The sequence below is a fragment of the Lissotriton helveticus genome, chromosome 5_1 (assembly GCF_964261635.1).
Source record: "Lissotriton helveticus chromosome 5_1, aLisHel1.1, whole genome shotgun sequence".
Taxonomy (NCBI): Eukaryota; Metazoa; Chordata; class Amphibia; order Caudata; family Salamandridae; genus Lissotriton; species Lissotriton helveticus.
Window position 1 is genome coordinate 459,880,290 of NC_136065.1, and position 16,221 is coordinate 459,896,510.

Here is a 16,221-nt window from a genome sequence, read left to right on the forward strand (position 1 = left end):
TCCGGCCCATTGTCACCGGGCGCCTTGTTTACCAGGCCCAGATCTCAGGTCTGCCCGCGGGATGTGCGCCAGGCCCGAGGCTGCGTCACGGGGGGACACCCCAGGCCTCGCTCCCCGCGAAAGACGTCAAGCCTTTATATGGGATCTCTGCCTTGTGACAGGTATGAATCAGAGTGGGATTTTTATGAATGGGCCCATGGCCTGGCATCCTATCCCAGCCCGACAAGCCTGCTTCCGTGACACGCCGTGTGTCTGTTCACCGGTAGCTGTGACAGCTTCAGGTGCGCATGGCACAGTGTGGACAGACAGCAGTACCCAGCAGGTCTGCCACCAGCGGCCTCCACGACCCAGGGGCTACATGGAATGAGAAAACACCCAGGGACTTATTTACAAAGCCCTTACGCCACTTTTGCGTCATTTTTAAAAAAGTGGCGCAAAAGTGGCGCAAGGGGCTGGTAAATCTGCCCCCAGTGCCTTTCCAATATTATCTCCCAAGGAGCCCCGCACACCCTGAACTCCCACATCCAGAACAGAGAAACGAGCGGAAGTAAGCGATGCGATGCGCAGGTCTGAACCAACAACTGCGAATTATGGGATTGTATTAGAATGTTCAGTAAACCCCGCCTACAGAAACACATGTGAGCGGAGCACCACTATCAGGGGATGTAAGAATGGGATTAGTCACAGGGAGAAGTGCACGGAATGTCCCACCATAGGCTCAGCATCGCACGTGCACACCCACCCCTCCCCAAATCAGAGAATAATACACTCCCATCACCGGCACCTGCTGGCCCACAGCAAGCACAGGCTTTGCATTGACCCTACACCCTTACCTAGGATTAGGAAACCCGGAACAAAACCCCTCGGCAGTTCACCCCCTTCACTAATCCTAAAAGTGCCCGCCAACAAAATCACCCAACGTTCAATACCATCTGAGAGTGACCCCGCCCCAGCCCAACACCACCACCTGCTTCCTCCCTCTGGGAGAGAGTGAGTAGATAATCTAAGAGTCTGTAGGCAAGGGAAACGGCCTTTCCAACGAAGCCGTTTCCACGAAATCTTTAACCACGCATGCAGTACAACGCATGCGTGGTTACCACTAATGCCTTTACCACGCATGCCTTTACTACGATGTTTGTAGTAAAGGCATATGTGGTAAAGGTAAAAAAAAAAAGGGGGGGTTTGGGGGGGTCTCCCCCCCAAATAAAACAACTCACCAGAAGTCACGTCGGCATCAGAGTCGTTTAAGAGAAATCGGGAAAAAATGCCGTTTTCTCTTGACGACGTATGACGTCACCACGCAAATAGTCGAGGAAAAGTTTATGCGTGGTAAACGAATTCCGTTGTAACGCATGCGTGGTAAAGGCATGCGTTGCAACGGAATTCGTTGTATCGTCATATATTCGTAGGCAACATACAGCATCTACCTTAAAGAAACACACCATCTCCCTCAGGGGAATGTAGAGGTAATCCCAGTGGTTTCCTCTGGTAGAAATTCCAGTTGACCAGTTAAAAATGGGCTTAAATGGGTTCATTTGCAGGAGTACGGACTCATGAAATTCAACGGAGGGCATCTCCTGCTGACTGAATTCTGATAGTACAGCTAACCATTAGAATCCTCTTTATTGTTACTGAACAGGCACAAAGAGATGATGGACCGAGTGCAGAAACTTTTCAGACATTCACCCCCAGTCACAGATCTGGGTTGAATCCATCATTTTTTTTGCTCACTTCACCACCCCAGTTCAGACCCAGCCATATGCAAATCAGTCTTGACCCCATGTGGGTCCCTTGCTCACTTTGCCACTGCATTCAAGCTAGCCTGGCTGAAGAGGGGTGTTACCCCGAAACCGGTCCGAGGATGCTTGTTTCCATTCCAGGGAAGACCTGGCTTTGCAGTTCGGGCTGGTCTGTTCCCATGAGGCCCTTCACAACAAGGAGCCTTAGAGGGAAAAACACCAGGCCGCCCTCCTCTCATCAATCATCAATACAGAAAAGGCCTGGCTACAAGAGAGTCAATCATTTTTCACTCTTAGGACCGACCTCTGACGTGTGGATATCTACCTCCAGTCAATCTCTGACACCATGCTAAGCAACATGCAGTGCTTTTAACCTGAGTAAGCTCACAACTGCGAATAAAGAGGGTGACCTACCAGTAAGTCTTAACTCAAATTTAATTGCATGGAACACACGGTTCTTTGCAAATCACGGGGTTCTTTGTTTTGGGACAGTGAACTCTTTCTTTCTGCTCTTTTGTCTCTCTATTGGACACTGTTCTGTTGCTTCTGTGAGTGGGCAACCGATGATGATATACGTGGGCATACTGGTGAGAACCTGATGATAGCCTCTCTGATGTTGCATAGGTGAGGTGCCCTCTCACTCTTTCACTTATTTTCAGTAAGTGTTCTTCACTGACATGCTGTGGGGTAGGATATATATTTTTGAGGATTGACTGATAGCAGCTCTCCCCTCTCCTTTTTTTAACCCCTTCGATGCTCATGACGGAGCGGTTCCGTCATGAGCATTGGTTGGGCTGTGCTTATGACAGGACCGCTCCGTCATGAGCACAGCCCCTGGGGAAGCGCTGGCGCCCCCCCCCCCCGGGGCATTGATCTTGCCCCCACAAGCAGGGATGGCAGCAAAAGAGTTTTCGCAGTTTTTTTATTTGGCCTTTAGAAAACCCACACGAGACACCAGGGAATTTGTATAATTTGAAATGGAAGTGACCCCTTGGGCAAGGGTCGCTTCCAGAGGCTACATTTATTTAAAAATTATATTTTGCAGATAGCCTGATTTTTTTGCGTTCCTGGTCCTGGGGGGGGGGGGGGGGGGCAGGAAAGCCCATTAGAGCCAGGGAATTTGTTTTTTAAAAAATTGGAAGCGAGCCATTGGCAAGGGTCGCTTCCAGTGGCCATATTTAAAAAAATATATTTTCTGCCCTCCCTGGGGGCAGATCGGTTTGTTTATTTGGCCTTTCTGCCCCCCGGGGGGGCAGAAAACCCCACTAGACACCAGGGAGTGTTTTAAATTTGAAATGGAAGCGACCCCTTGGGCAAGGGTAGCTTCCTTATGGGCCTAAATAATTTGTATGACTTTTCTGCCCCCAGGGGACAGATCACCTGCATTTCTACCAGTTTATTCGGCCTTTCTGCCCCCATTTGGGTAGTGACATAGCGTGTTATAATGTTAATTGTTTTATTTCTTGTGAATTGTAATGCTTTATTGCTCCCTTTTTGTTCTAGTTCAAGGCTTTTGCTCTTTAGACTGTTCCAGGTTGCGGTTTCGTTACTGGTGGTTCTGCTGTTTATGTAGTTACATGTGTTTGGTAAGAGACTTTTTTGTAAATATAAATGAGTTTTATTTTTCTGCATGAATGTGTTTTTTTGTAAATGGTGTAATAATAGCAGTATGTTTGGCTTCTGTTTTTTGAGTGTGAAAAACTTTTTGCATTTGTGCTCAATGTATATTTTGTTGTCTTGTGAGTAATTGCTTTTGGTTTTTTTTTTTCTAGTGGGATTTCGTTGGTTTTTGCTGTGTCTCTGCAGATTAGGTGCTGGTGAGGGTATCTATCTCTTGTAAGTGAATTGCATAGTTTTTGAGTATATAGATCTTTGTGATATAGGCACACATTGTTTTACTTACTTGTTTTGCACAGTGTTGGTTGTTGTTGACTTGTTTGTGCAGTCTCCTTTTTTAGTGAGGATAATGGCTAGCTCCAGGATCACTGCTCAGCAGGTTGTTGATATGCTTTTTGAGTCTTCCTCTGACCATAGTTCAGAGAGTGACTCTGCATCTGAGGCAGAGGAGGCAGGGGACGATTCAGGCAGTGAGTTTTCTCAACACATGGAATCATCGGATGATGAAGGTACTCTCAGTGCGGATGAAGCCACTCTTAGTGCGGATTGATGTGCCAATAGTGCGGCAAGAGGCATCTGCGCTGCAGCCTGCGGCTGCAAGGCTTCACGTTGGTGTAGTGCGGCAAGAGGCATCTGGGGCTGAAAGGCTTCCTGTTGGTATAGTGCGGCAAGAGGCATCTGGGCTGCAAGGCTTCCTGTTGAAAGTGCTGACCTCTGGGTTGCCCCAGGCATGGTGCAGCCGGCGTTGACAGACTTTACTGGCGTTTCAGGGTGTAGAGTGAATACTGAAAACTTTTTGCCTATACATTTTTTTCAGTTGTTTATGGACGATGTGTTTTTGGCAGAGATTGTTGAGCAGACTAATTTGTATGCCGAACAGTTATGGGGGACAGCAGTGCCAGCCTTAAGCCCCACTCTAGAGCTACCCGGTGGACTTCCACAAATCTGGAAGAGATGAAGAAGTTCTTGGGTTTAACTTTTTTGATGGGCTTGCTAAGGAAGCTATCAATGTCTTCGTATTGGTCTACTAGTCCCTTGATGGCAAAGGCTATATTTCCAGCAGTCATGAGTCATGATAGGTATTTGCTTCTGCTTCGGATGATGCATTTTTTCGATAATGGTTTAGCGTTGCCACGAGATCACCCTGATTGTGACCGTCTTTTTAAGATTCGGCCTGTCATTGATCACTTTGTTGATCGATTTTCTGAGATTTCTGCTCCAGGGAAAGAAATTGCAGTGGATGAGTCTTTGGTGTTGTTCGAGGGCCACTTGGTTATTAGGCAATACATTCCTAGTAAGAGGGCACGCTATGGAATTAAGCTGTATATGCTGTGTGACAGTAGGACTGGATATGTCTCTAATTTCAGGGTGTACACCGGTAAGGAATCCAGGATTAACCCCCCTGGTTGTCCGTCCACTTTTGGAGTGACGGAGAAAATTGTGTGGGAACTTGGAAGAGGATTTTTTTAACAAATGCCACCATTTATATGTAAATAACTTCTACACTGGTGTGCGCTTGTTCAGGGAATTGGCCAAAGTGGACACTGTTGCGTGTGGCACATCCGCTCTAACCGTAAAGGTTTCCCAAAATAACTTCTTTGTCAAATGCTTGTGGAGGGACAGTGCGTTGCGAGGAGCTTCTAGCTGTGAAGTTTTCAGACAGGAGAGATGTCTACATGCTGACTACCACCCATGATGAAAGCACTGCACCTGTAACTGTTTGGGATCAGGTTGCTGAAGCGCGCAAGTCTGTGTGCATTTTAGACTATAATAGGTACATGGGTGGTGTTGACAGAGTAGATCAGAGGTTGGAACTTTACGCTGCTCTTCATAAGGCTTACATTTGGTATAAGAAGTTGGCTATCCTTCTTTTCCACTTGGCAACCTTTAATGCTTTTGTTGTGTTCCAGGATTCTTGTCCTGAGTCAAAGATAACTTTTGCTAAGTTTCAGGAGTCTGTAATTTGCAGCCTTGTTTTAGTGGAACAGGCTAGTGTTCCTAGAGTTGGAGTGGTGGAGGATGTTGCTAGATTGAAAGATCACCACTTTCCTGATCATATTCCTCCCACACCCTCAAAAGACTTTCCCAGTAGGAGATGTAGAGTCTGTTGGCGAAGAGGTATGCGGAAGGAGACTCGTATGTACTGCCCGAGTGTCCTAACCCTGGGCTGTGTGTGCCTGCTTGTTTTAGAATGTAACACTGCAGAAAGTAACATCAAATTTCCAATCCCCCAGCATTTCTCCAAGTATCACAATAGAAATGGTACATCACTTGTATGAGTGGGCCAAGTACCCGCTGCCGGGAAGGGCCCAAAGCCTATTGATGCGACATCAAAATTACCTATGACAAACTAACCTGGTTTTGCAAGGGGGGTTCCATGAGTTTTTGGCCTGGGGCTCGGCAGCCATCTAGGGAAACCTACCTAACCCACATATTTCTAGAAACTAGACACCCAGTGGAGTCCAATGAAGTATGGCTTACGTGGGTACCCCATCATTCTCCTACCCAGAATCCCCTGCAAACATCAAATTGTGCCGGAAAATTCACTTTTTTCTCACATTTCTGTGGTGGAAAGTTCTGGAATCTGCGTGGATCCACAAATTTCCTCCCACCCTGTGGTCCCCCAGGTCTCCCGATAAAAATGGTACCTCACTTGCGTGGGTGGGTCAAGGACCCGCGACAGGCAAGGGCCCAAAACCTATTGAGGCGACATCAAAATTACCGATCACAAACCAACCTGGTTTTGCGAGGGGGATCCCATGAGTTTTCAGCCCGGGGCTCGGCAGCCATCTAGGGAAACCTACTTAACCCACACATTTCTGGAAACTAGATACCCGGGGGAGTCCAGTGAGGTATGGCTTGCATGGGTCCCTCATTATTCTCCTATCCAGAATCCCCTGCAAACCTCAAATTTCACCAAACAATTCACTTTTTTTCTCACATTTCTGTGTGGGAAAGTTCTGGAATCTGCGTGGATCCACAAATTTCCTCCCACCCAGCATTCCCCCAGGTCTCCCGTTAAAAATGGTACTCAATTGTGTGGGTAGGCATAGTGGCTGCAACAGGAAATGGCCCAAATCGTACTGTGGAGACTTATAAATGACCTATAGAAAAACGACCTGGTTTTGGCGGGGGGGGGCACCTGAGATTTTGGGCCCGGGCTCTGTGGCCATCTTGGGAAAATAACAAACCCAAACAGTTCTGAAAACTAGACACCCGGGGGAGTCCAATAAGAGATGGCTTGCATGGATCCCTCAACGTTTTCCTACCCAGAATGCCATGCAAACCTCAAATTTAGCTGAAATAAAACACATTTTCCACATATTTGTGTGTGGAATCACCGTGCCGGCACAAATATACAACCCCACAACGTTCCCCTTAGTGTCTTGAGTAAAATGATACCTCACTTGTGTGGGTGTCCAAAGCAGAATTGGCTAAAAAAAAAAATGGTTTTTTAAATGTAGTGCTTAGAATTCTCGGTGCTATACTCTAAATCTTTATGTTTTGGGCTCTTCCTAGCCACTGGCCTTTGGCCCACCCACACAAGTGAGGTATCATTTTACTCGAGTGAACAAGGGGAATACTGGGTGGTAGGACATTTGTGCCGGCACGGTGATTCCACACAAAAATATGTGGAAAATTTTGTTTTTTCAGCTAAATTTGAGGTTTGCATGGCATTCTGGGTAGGAAAACGTTGGGGGATCCACGCAAGCCATACCTCATTGGACTCCCCCGGTGGTCTAGTTTTCAGAAATGTTAGGGTTTGGTACTTTCCCAAGATGGCTGCCGAGCCCAGGGCCAAAATCTCAGGTGCCCCCCCCCCCAAACCAGGTAGTTTTGCTATAGGTAATTATGAAGACTCCACAGTACGATTTGGGCCATTTCCTGTTGCAGCCACTATACCTACCCACACAAGGGAGGTACCATTTTTATCAGGAGACCTGGGGGAACGCTGGGTGGGATAAAATTTGTGGATCCACGCAGATTCCAGAATTTTCCCACAAAGAAATGTGAGAAAAAAGTGAATTTTTTGGCAAAATTTGAGGCTTGCAGGGTATTCTGTGTAGGAGAATGATGGGGGACCAACGCAAGCCATACCTCGCTGGACTCCCCCGGGTGTCTAGTTTCCAGAAATGTGTGTGTTAGGTAGGTTTCCCTAGATGGCCGCCTAGCCCCGGACCAAAAACTCATGGGACCCCCCCTTGCAAAACCAGGTTGGTTTGTGATAGGTAATTTGATGTCGCCTCAAAAGGTTTTGGGCCCTTGCCTGTCGCGGGTCCTTGACCCACCCGCACACGTGAGGTACCATTTTTATCAGGAGACGTGGGGGAACACTGGGTGGGAGGAAATTTGTGTATCCACGCAGAGTCCAAAACTTTCCACCACAGAAATGTGGAAATGTGGGGAAAATGTGTTTTTTTGTACAATTGTTTAGGTTGGCAAGGGATTCTGGGTAACAGACCTGGTGGGAGGCAGTCAAGTCACCCCATCCCGGATTCCCCTGGGTGTCTAGTTTTCAAAAATGTATAGGTTTGCTAGGTTTCCCTAGGTGCCAGCAGAGCTATGGTTCAAAAACTACAGCTAGGAACTTTGCCAAAAAAGGGTCCTTTTTAGGTTTTGCCTAGCGAAAGCTGCGCTCTGCGCAGCTTTTCGCGCAGGCGAAATCCTGTTGAGAACTGTAGGGTGCTTTGGGTCGGCCCTCGTCATTGATTGGCTGGCTCCGTAAACGGAGCCTTGCCATTGGACGAGGGGCCTGTCCGTCAATGCCGGACCAGACACGGGGGCGTTCCTGACATTCTTTCCCTTTTGCCGACGTCACGCGACGCCGGGAACGCCCCCGAGTCTGGTCCGGCATTGCCGGCACCTCCCTTGCTCTACTGTCATCACCACAACACTGCGCCCATTTTATCCCAAGCTAAACACTCGGAGAGGCGCAGTGACCGGGTCTTTGAAGGCCGCTCTCCCAATGAAAACAAGTTTTCTCTCCGAGTCAGCACGAGCAGGAAGACGAGCAGCGCGCCTCCCAGCTGGCCTCTCGCATCAGCATCCAGAGCTGCCCTGCGCGGTGTGTAGCTTCAGTGGAGCTTCAGAGTGGAGCTTCAGAGTGGAGCTTCAGAGTGGAGCTTCAGAGTGGAGCTTCAGAGTGGAGCTTCAGAGTGGAGCTTCAGAGTGCAGAGTGGAGCTTCAGAGTGGAGCTTCAGAGTGGAGCTTCAGAGTGGAGCTTCAGAGTGCAGCTTCAGAGTGGAGCTTCAGAGTGCAGAGTGGAGCTTCAGAGTGCAGATTCAGAGTGGAGCTTCAGAGTGCAGAGTGGAGCTTCAGAGTGCAGATTCAGAGTGGAGCTTCAGAGTGCAGAGTGGAGCTTCAGAGTGGAGCTTCAGAGTGCAGAGTGGAGCTTCAGAGTGGAGCTTCAGAGTGCAGAGTGGAGCTTCAGAGTGCAGAGTGGAGCTTCAGAGTGGAGCTTCAGAGTGCAGAGTGGAGCTTCAGAGTGGAGCTTCAGAGTGCAGAGTGGAGCTTCAGAGTGGAGCTTCAGAGTGGAGCTTCAGAGTGGAGCTTCAGAGTGGAGCTTCAGAGTGCAGAGTGGAGCTTCAGAGTGCAGAGTGGAGCTTCAGAGTGGAGCTTCAGAGTGCAGAGTGGAGCTTCAGAGTGCAGAGTGGAGCTTCAGAGTGCAGATTCAGAGTGGAGCTTCAGAGTGCAGATTCAGAGTGGAGCTTCAGAGTGCAGAGTGGAGCTTCAGAGTGCAGAGTGGAGCTTCAGAGTGCAGATTCAGAGTGGAGCTTCAGAGTGCAGAGTGGAGCTTCAGAGTGGAGCTTCAGAGTGGAGCTTCAGAGTGGAGCTTCAGAGTGGAGAGTGGAGCTTCAGAGTGGAGCTTCAGAGTGGAGAGTGGAGCTTCAGAGTGGAGAGTGGAGCTTCAGAGTGGAGCTTCAGAGTGGAGCTTCAGAGTGGAGCTTCAGAGTGGAGCTTCAGAGTGGAGCTTCAGAGTGGAGCTTCAGAGTGGAGCTTCAGAGTGCAGAGTGGAGCTTCAGAGTGGAGCTTCAGAGTGCAGAGTGGAGCTTCAGAGTGCAGAGTGGAGCTTCAGAGTGCAGAGTGGAGCTTCAGAGTGGAGCTTCAGAGTGCAGAGTGGAGCTTCAGAGTGCAGAGTGGAGCTTCAGAGTGCAGAGTGGAGCTTCAGAGTGCAGAGTGGAGCTTCAGAGTGCAGAGTGGAGCTTCAGAGTGCAGAGTGGAGCTTCAGAGTGGAGCTTCAGAGTGGAGCTTCAGAGTGGAGCTTCAGAGTGGAGCTTCAGAGTGGAGCTTCAGAGTGGAGCTTCAGAGTGGAGCTTCAGAGTGCAGAGTGGAGCTTCAGAGTGGAGCTTCAGAGTGGAGCTTCAGAGTGGAGCTTCAGAGTGGAGCTTCAGAGTGGAGCTTCAGAGTGGAGCTTCAGAGTGGAGCTTCAGAGTGGAGCTTCAGAGTGCAGATTCAGAGTGGAGCTTCAGAGTGCAGAGTGGAGCTTCAGAGTGGAGCTTCAGAGTGGAGCTTCAGAGTGGAGAGTGGAGCTTCAGAGTGGAGCTTCAGAGTGGAGCTTCAGAGTGGAGCTTCAGAGTGCAGAGTGGAGCTTCAGAGTGGAGCTTCAGAGTGGAGCTTCAGAGTGCAGATTCAGAGTGGAGCTTCAGAGTGCAGAGTGGAGCTTCAGAGTGCAGATTCAGAGTGGAGCTTCAGAGTGCAGAGTGGAGCTTCAGAGTGCAGAGTGGAGCTTCAGAGTGCAGAGTGGAGCTTCAGAGTGGAGCTTCAGAGTGGAGCTTCAGAGTGCAGAGTGGAGCTTCAGAGTGCAGAGTGGAGCTTCAGAGTGCAGAGTGGAGCTTCAGAGTGCAGAGTGGAGCTTCAGAGTGCAGATTCAGAGTGGAGCTTCAGAGTGCAGAGTGGAGCTTCAGAGTGGAGCTTCAGAGTGGAGCTTCAGAGTGGAGCTTCAGAGTGGAGCTTCAGAGTGGAGCTTCAGAGTGGAGCTTCAGAGTGGAGCTTCAGAGTGGAGCTTCAGAGTGGAGCTTCAGAGTGGAGCTTCAGAGTGCAGAGTGGAGCTTCAGAGTGGAGCTTCAGAGTGGAGCTTCAGAGTGCAGAGTGGAGCTTCAGAGTGGAGCTTCAGAGTGGAGCTTCAGAGTGGAGCTTCAGAGTGGATCTTCAGAGTGCAGAGTGGAGCTTCAGAGTGCAGAGTGGAGCTTCAGAGTGGAGCTTCAGAGTGCAGAGTGGAGCTTCAGAGTGGAGCTTCAGAGTGCAGAGTGGAGCTTCAGAGTGGAGCTTCAGAGTGGAGCTTCAGAGTGGAGCTTCAGAGTGGAGCTTCAGAGTGGAGCTTCAGAGTGGAGCTTCAGAGTGGAGCTTCAGAGTGGAGCTTCAGAGTGGAGCTTCAGAGTGCAGATTCAGAGTGGAGCTTCAGAGTGCAGATTCAGAGTGGAGCTTCAGAGTGCAGATTCAGAGTGGAGCTTCAGAGTGCAGAGTGGAGCTTCAGAGTGCAGATTCAGAGTGGAGCTTCAGAGTGCAGAGTGGAGCTTCAGAGTGCAGAGTGGAGCTTCAGAGTGGAGCTTCAGAGTGGAGCTTCAGAGTGGAGCTTCAGAGTGGAGCTTCAGAGTGGAGCTTCAGAGTGGAGCTTCAGAGTGCAGATTCAGAGTGGAGCTTCAGAGTGCAGATTCAGAGTGCAGATTCAGAGTGGAGCTTCAGAGTGCAGAGTGGAGCTTCAGAGTGCAGAGTGGAGCTTCAGAGTGCAGATTCAGAGTGGAGCTTCAGAGTGCAGAGTGGAGCTTCAGAGTGCAGAGTGGAGCTTCAGAGTGGAGCTTCAGAGTGGAGCTTCAGAGTGGAGCTTCAGAGTGGAGCTTCAGAGTGGAGCTTCAGAGTGGAGCTTCAGAGTGGAGCTTCAGAGTGGAGCTTCAGAGTGGAGCTTCAGAGTGGAGCTTCAGAGTGCAGAGTGGAGCTTCAGAGTGCAGCTTCAGAGTGGAGCTTCAGAGTGCAGAGTGGAGCTTCAGAGTGCAGATTCAGAGTGGAGCTTCAGAGTGCAGAGTGGAGCTTCAGAGTGGAGCTTCAGAGTGCAGAGTGGAGCTTCAGAGTGCAGAGTGGAGCTTCAGAGTGGAGCTTCAGAGTGCAGAGTGGAGCTTCAGAGTGCAGAGTGGAGCTTCAGAGTGCAGAGTGGAGCTTCAGAGTGGAGCTTCAGAGTGGAGCTTCAGAGTGGAGCTTCAGAGTGGAGCTTCAGAGTGCAGAGTGGAGCTTCAGAGTGGAGCTTCAGAGTGGAGCTTCAGAGTGGAGCTTCAGAGTGGAGCTTCAGAGTGGAGCTTCAGAGTGGAGCTTCAGAGTGGAGCTTCAGAGTGCAGAGTGGAGCTTCAGAGTGCAGAGTGGAGCTTCAGAGTGCAGAGTGGAGCTTCAGAGTGGAGCTTCAGAGTGGAGCTTCAGAGTGGAGCTTCAGAGTGGAGCTTCAGAGTGGAGCTTCAGAGTGGAGCTTCAGAGTGGAGCTTCAGAGTGGAGCTTCAGAGTGTAGATTCAGAGTGGAGCTTCAGAGTGCAGAGTGGAGCTTCAGAGTGCAGAGTGGAGCTTCAGAGTGCAGAGTGGAGCTTCAGAGTGCAGAGTGGAGCTTCAGAGTGCAGAGTGGAGCTTCAGAGTGCAGAGTGGAGCTTCAGAGTGCAGAGTGGAGCTTCAGAGTGCAGAGTGGAGCTTCAGAGTGCAGAGTGGAGCTTCAGAGTGCAGAGTGGAGCTTCAGAGTGCAGAGTGGAGCTTCAGAGTGGAGCTTCAGAGTGGAGCTTCAGAGTGGAGCTTCAGAGTGGAGCTTCAGAGTGGAGATTCAGAGTGGAGATTCAGAGTGGAGCTGCAGATTCAGAGTGGAGCTGCAGATTCAGAGTGGAGCTGCAGATTCAGAGTGGAGCTGCAGAGTGCAGATTCAGAGTGCAGAGTGGAGCTTCAGAGTGCAGATTCAGAGTGGAGCTGCAGAGTGCAGATTCAGAGTGCAGAGTGGAGCTTCAGAGTGCAGAGTGGAGCTTCAGAGTGGAGCTTCAGAGTGCAGATTCAGAGTGGAGCTTCAGAGTGGAGCTTCAGAGTGGAGCTTCAGAGTGGAGCTTCAGAGTGGAGCTTCAGAGTGGAGCTTCAGAGTGGAGCTTCGGAGTGGAGCTTCAGAGTGGAGCTTCAGAGTGGAGCTTCAGAGTGGAGCTTCAGAGTGCAGAGTGGAGCTTCAGAGTGGAGCTTCGGAGTGGAGCTTCAGAGTGGAGCTTCAGAGTGCAGAGTGGAGCTTCGGAGTGGAGCTTCGGAGTGGAGCTTCAGAGTGGAGCTTCAGAGTGCAGAGTGGAGCTTCAGAGTGGAGCTTCGGAGTGGAGCTTCAGAGTGCAGATTCAGAGTGCAGATTCAGAGTGGAGCTGCAGAGTGCAGATTCAGAGTGCAGAGTGGAGCTTCAGAGTGCAGATTCAGAGTGCAGAGTGGAGCTTCAGAGTGCAGATTCAGAGTGGAGCATCAGAGTGCAGATTCAGAGTGGAGCTTCAGAGTGCAGAGTGGAGCTTCAGAGTGCAGATTCAGAGTGGAGCTTCAGAGTGGAGCTTCAGAGTGCAGATTCAGAGTGGAGCTTCAGAGTGGAGCTTCAGAGTGGAGCTTCAGAGTGGAGCTTCAGAGTGGAGCTTCAGAGTGGAGCTTCAGAGTGGAGCTTCAGAGTGCAGAGTGGAGCTTCAGAGTGGAGCTTCAGAGTGGAGCTTCAGAGTGGAGCTTCAGAGTGGAGCTTCAGAGTGGAGCTTCAGAGTGGAGCTTCAGAGTGGAGCTTCAGAGTGGAGCTTCAGAGTGGAGCTTCAGAGTGCAGAGTGGAGCTTCAGAGTGCAGATTCAGAGTGGAGCTTCAGAGTGCAGATTCAGAGTGGAGCTTCAGAGTGCAGATTCAGAGTGGAGCTTCAGAGTGCAGATTCAGAGTGGAGCTTCAGAGTGGAGCTTCAGAGTGCAGATTCAGAGTGGAGCTTCAGAGTGCAGATTCAGAGTGGAGATTCAGAGTGGAGCTTCAGAGTGCAGAGTGGAGCTTCAGAGTGGAGCTTCAGAGTGCAGAGTGGAGCTTCAGAGTGCAGAGTGGAGCTTCAGAGTGGAGCTTCAGAGTGCAGAGTGGAGCTTCAGAGTGGAGCTTCAGAGTGCAGAGTGGAGCTTCAGAGTGGAGCTTCAGAGTGCAGAGTGGAGCTTCAGAGTGCAGAGTGGAGCTTCAGAGTGGAGCTTCAGAGTGCAGAGTGGAGCTTCAGAGTGGAGCTTCAGAGTGGAGCTTCAGAGTGGAGCTTCAGAGTGCAGATTCAGAGTGGAGCTTCAGAGTGCAGATTCAGAGTGGAGCTTCAGAGTGCAGATTCAGAGTGGAGCTTCAGAGTGGAGCTTCAGAGTGCAGAGTGGAGCTTCAGAGTGGAGCTTCAGAGTGCAGAGTGGAGCTTCAGAGTGCAGAGTGGAGCTTCAGAGTGCAGAGTGGAGCTTCAGAGTGGAGCTTCAGAGTGGAGCTTCAGAGTGGAGCTTCAGAGTGGAGCTTCAGAGTGGAGCTTCAGAGTGGAGCTTCAGAGTGGAGCTTCAGAGTGGAGCTTCAGAGTGGAGCTTCAGAGTGGAGCTTCAGAGTGCAGAGTGGAGCTTCAGAGTGCAGATTCAGAGTGGAGCTTCAGAGTGGAGCTTCAGAGTGCAGATTCAGAGTGGAGCTTCAGAGTGCAGAGTGGAGCTTCAGAGTGCAGAGTGGAGCTTCAGAGTGCAGATTCAGAGTGGAGCTTCAGAGTGCAGAGTGGAGCTTCAGAGTGCAGAGTGGAGCTTCAGAGTGCAGAGTGGAGCTTCAGAGTGCAGAGTGGAGCTTCAGAGTGGAGCTTCAGAGTGGAGCTTCAGAGTGGAGCTTCAGAGTGGAGCTTCAGAGTGGAGCTTCAGAGTGGAGCTTCAGAGTGGAGCTTCAGAGTGCAGCTTCAGAGTGCAGAGTGGAGCTTCAGAGTGCAGCTTCAGAGTGCAGAGTGGAGCTTCAGAGTGCAGAGTGGAGCTTCAGAGTGCAGAGTGGAGCTTCAGAGTGCAGAGTGGAGCTTCAGAGTGGAGCTTCAGAGTGGAGCTTCAGAGTGTCAAGAGCAATGCCAATAGCTCTAACTTTAACAAAGGCAAAACCATTGCATTGTAAATGCTTGTTCACTGTGAAATTGAGGTGTGACCACGTTGCTTTTTGCGCCATTTCCTATCGCAGGTACTAGGTTGACCCACACAAGTGAGGTACCATTTTACTCACAAGACTTTGGGGAATAAGGGGTGGGTGGAAATTGGTGGATCTATGCAGATTTCAGAACTTTTCACCACAGAAATGTGGGGAAAATGTGTTTCTTTGGACAATTTTTTAGGTTGGCAAGGGATTCTGGGTAACAGACCTGGTGGGAGGCAGTCAAGTCACCCCATCCCGGATTCCCCTGGGTGTCTAGTTTTCAAAAATGTATAGGGTTGCTAGGTTTCCCTAAGTGCCAGCAGAGCTATGGTTAAAAAACTAGAGCTAGGCACTTAGGCAAAAAAGGGTCATTTTTCACTGCGAAATTGAGGTGTGACCATGTTGCGTTTTGTGCAGTTTCCTGTCGCGGGCACTAGACCGACCCACACAAGTGAGGTACCATTTTTCTCGGAAGTCTTTAGAGGACGCCAGTGGGTGGAAATTTGTGGATCCACGCAGATTCCAGAACTTTCCACCACAGAAATCTGGGGAAAATATGGGTTTTTTTTTTACACTTTTTTAGGTTTGCAAGGGATTCTGGGTAACAGAACCTCGTGGAAGGCAGTCAAGTCACCCATCCTGGATTCCTCTAAGTGCCTAGTTTTCAAAAATGTATAGGTCCGCTAGGTTTCCGTAGGTGCCGGCAGAGCTATGGTTCAAAAACGATATCTAGGCACTTTGCCAAAAAAGGGTCATTTTTCACTGCGAAATTGAGGTCTGATCACGTTGCGTTTTTCGCGGTTTCCTGTTGCAGGCACTAGAACGACCCACACAAGTGAGGTACCATTTTTCTCTGAAGACTTTGGGGAACGTGGGGTGGGTGGAAATTTGTGGCTCCACGCAGATTCCAAAACATTCCACCACAGAAATGTGGGGAAAATGTGTTTATTTGACAATTTTTTAGGTTTGCAAAGGGATTCTGGGTAACAGAACCTGGTGGGAGGCAGTCAAGTCACCCATCCTGAATTCCCCTGGGTGTCTAGGTTTCAAAATTGTATAGGTTTGCTAGGTTTCCCTATGTGCCGGCAGAGCTAGGGTTAAAAAACTATAGCTAGACATTTCGCAAAAAAGGGTACATTTTCATTGTGAAAATGTGGTGTGTTCACGTTGGGTTTTGAGCCATTTCCTGTCGTGGGCACTATGCCTACCCACACAAGTGAGGTACCATTTGTATCGGGAAACTTACGGTAATTCAGATTTGTAAAGCAACTATTATTACCTATTGACTTTTGATGCATTTCTGCCTTCCAAATGAAAGACATTGTGTAAAAAAGAAGTCATTTTGAAAAATGACCGATAATTCTCATTCTAGTATGAGTATTCCCAATTTCGAAAATGTGCGAATATCTACTGTTTCTAAACTCTATATTTTGTTCCCATTTCAGAAACGCATAGGTGTCTTTCATACCGATTTTTCCATGTATACATTTTCCCACAATAATTGCTATATAGCTGGTAGATAATAAAAAGCCATTGCAAATTGCTGCTCAGTTTTTGGCTCTGGATTCATCGGATTCTTGTTGAACCTACAAGTCCTATATATCCCTACAACCAGTAAGGTCCAGCGGATGTAACGGTATATTGCTTTCAAAGAGCTGTCATAATTAGAAGAAGTTACAGGTGAAAACGTTAACACAAACGGCTGTTTTTTCAACTAATTTTCCATTTTTCCTACATTTAACTGTTAGTTTCTATA

General features: G+C 49.3%; 1 protein-coding gene across 1 annotated transcript in view; it reads right to left on the minus strand.

The window, feature by feature from the left end:
- Positions 1–16,221, minus strand: part of LOC144752493 (uncharacterized) — a 100,961-nt gene that overhangs the window by 60,535 nt on the left and 24,205 nt on the right. The gene's annotated exons all lie outside the window — the stretch shown is intronic.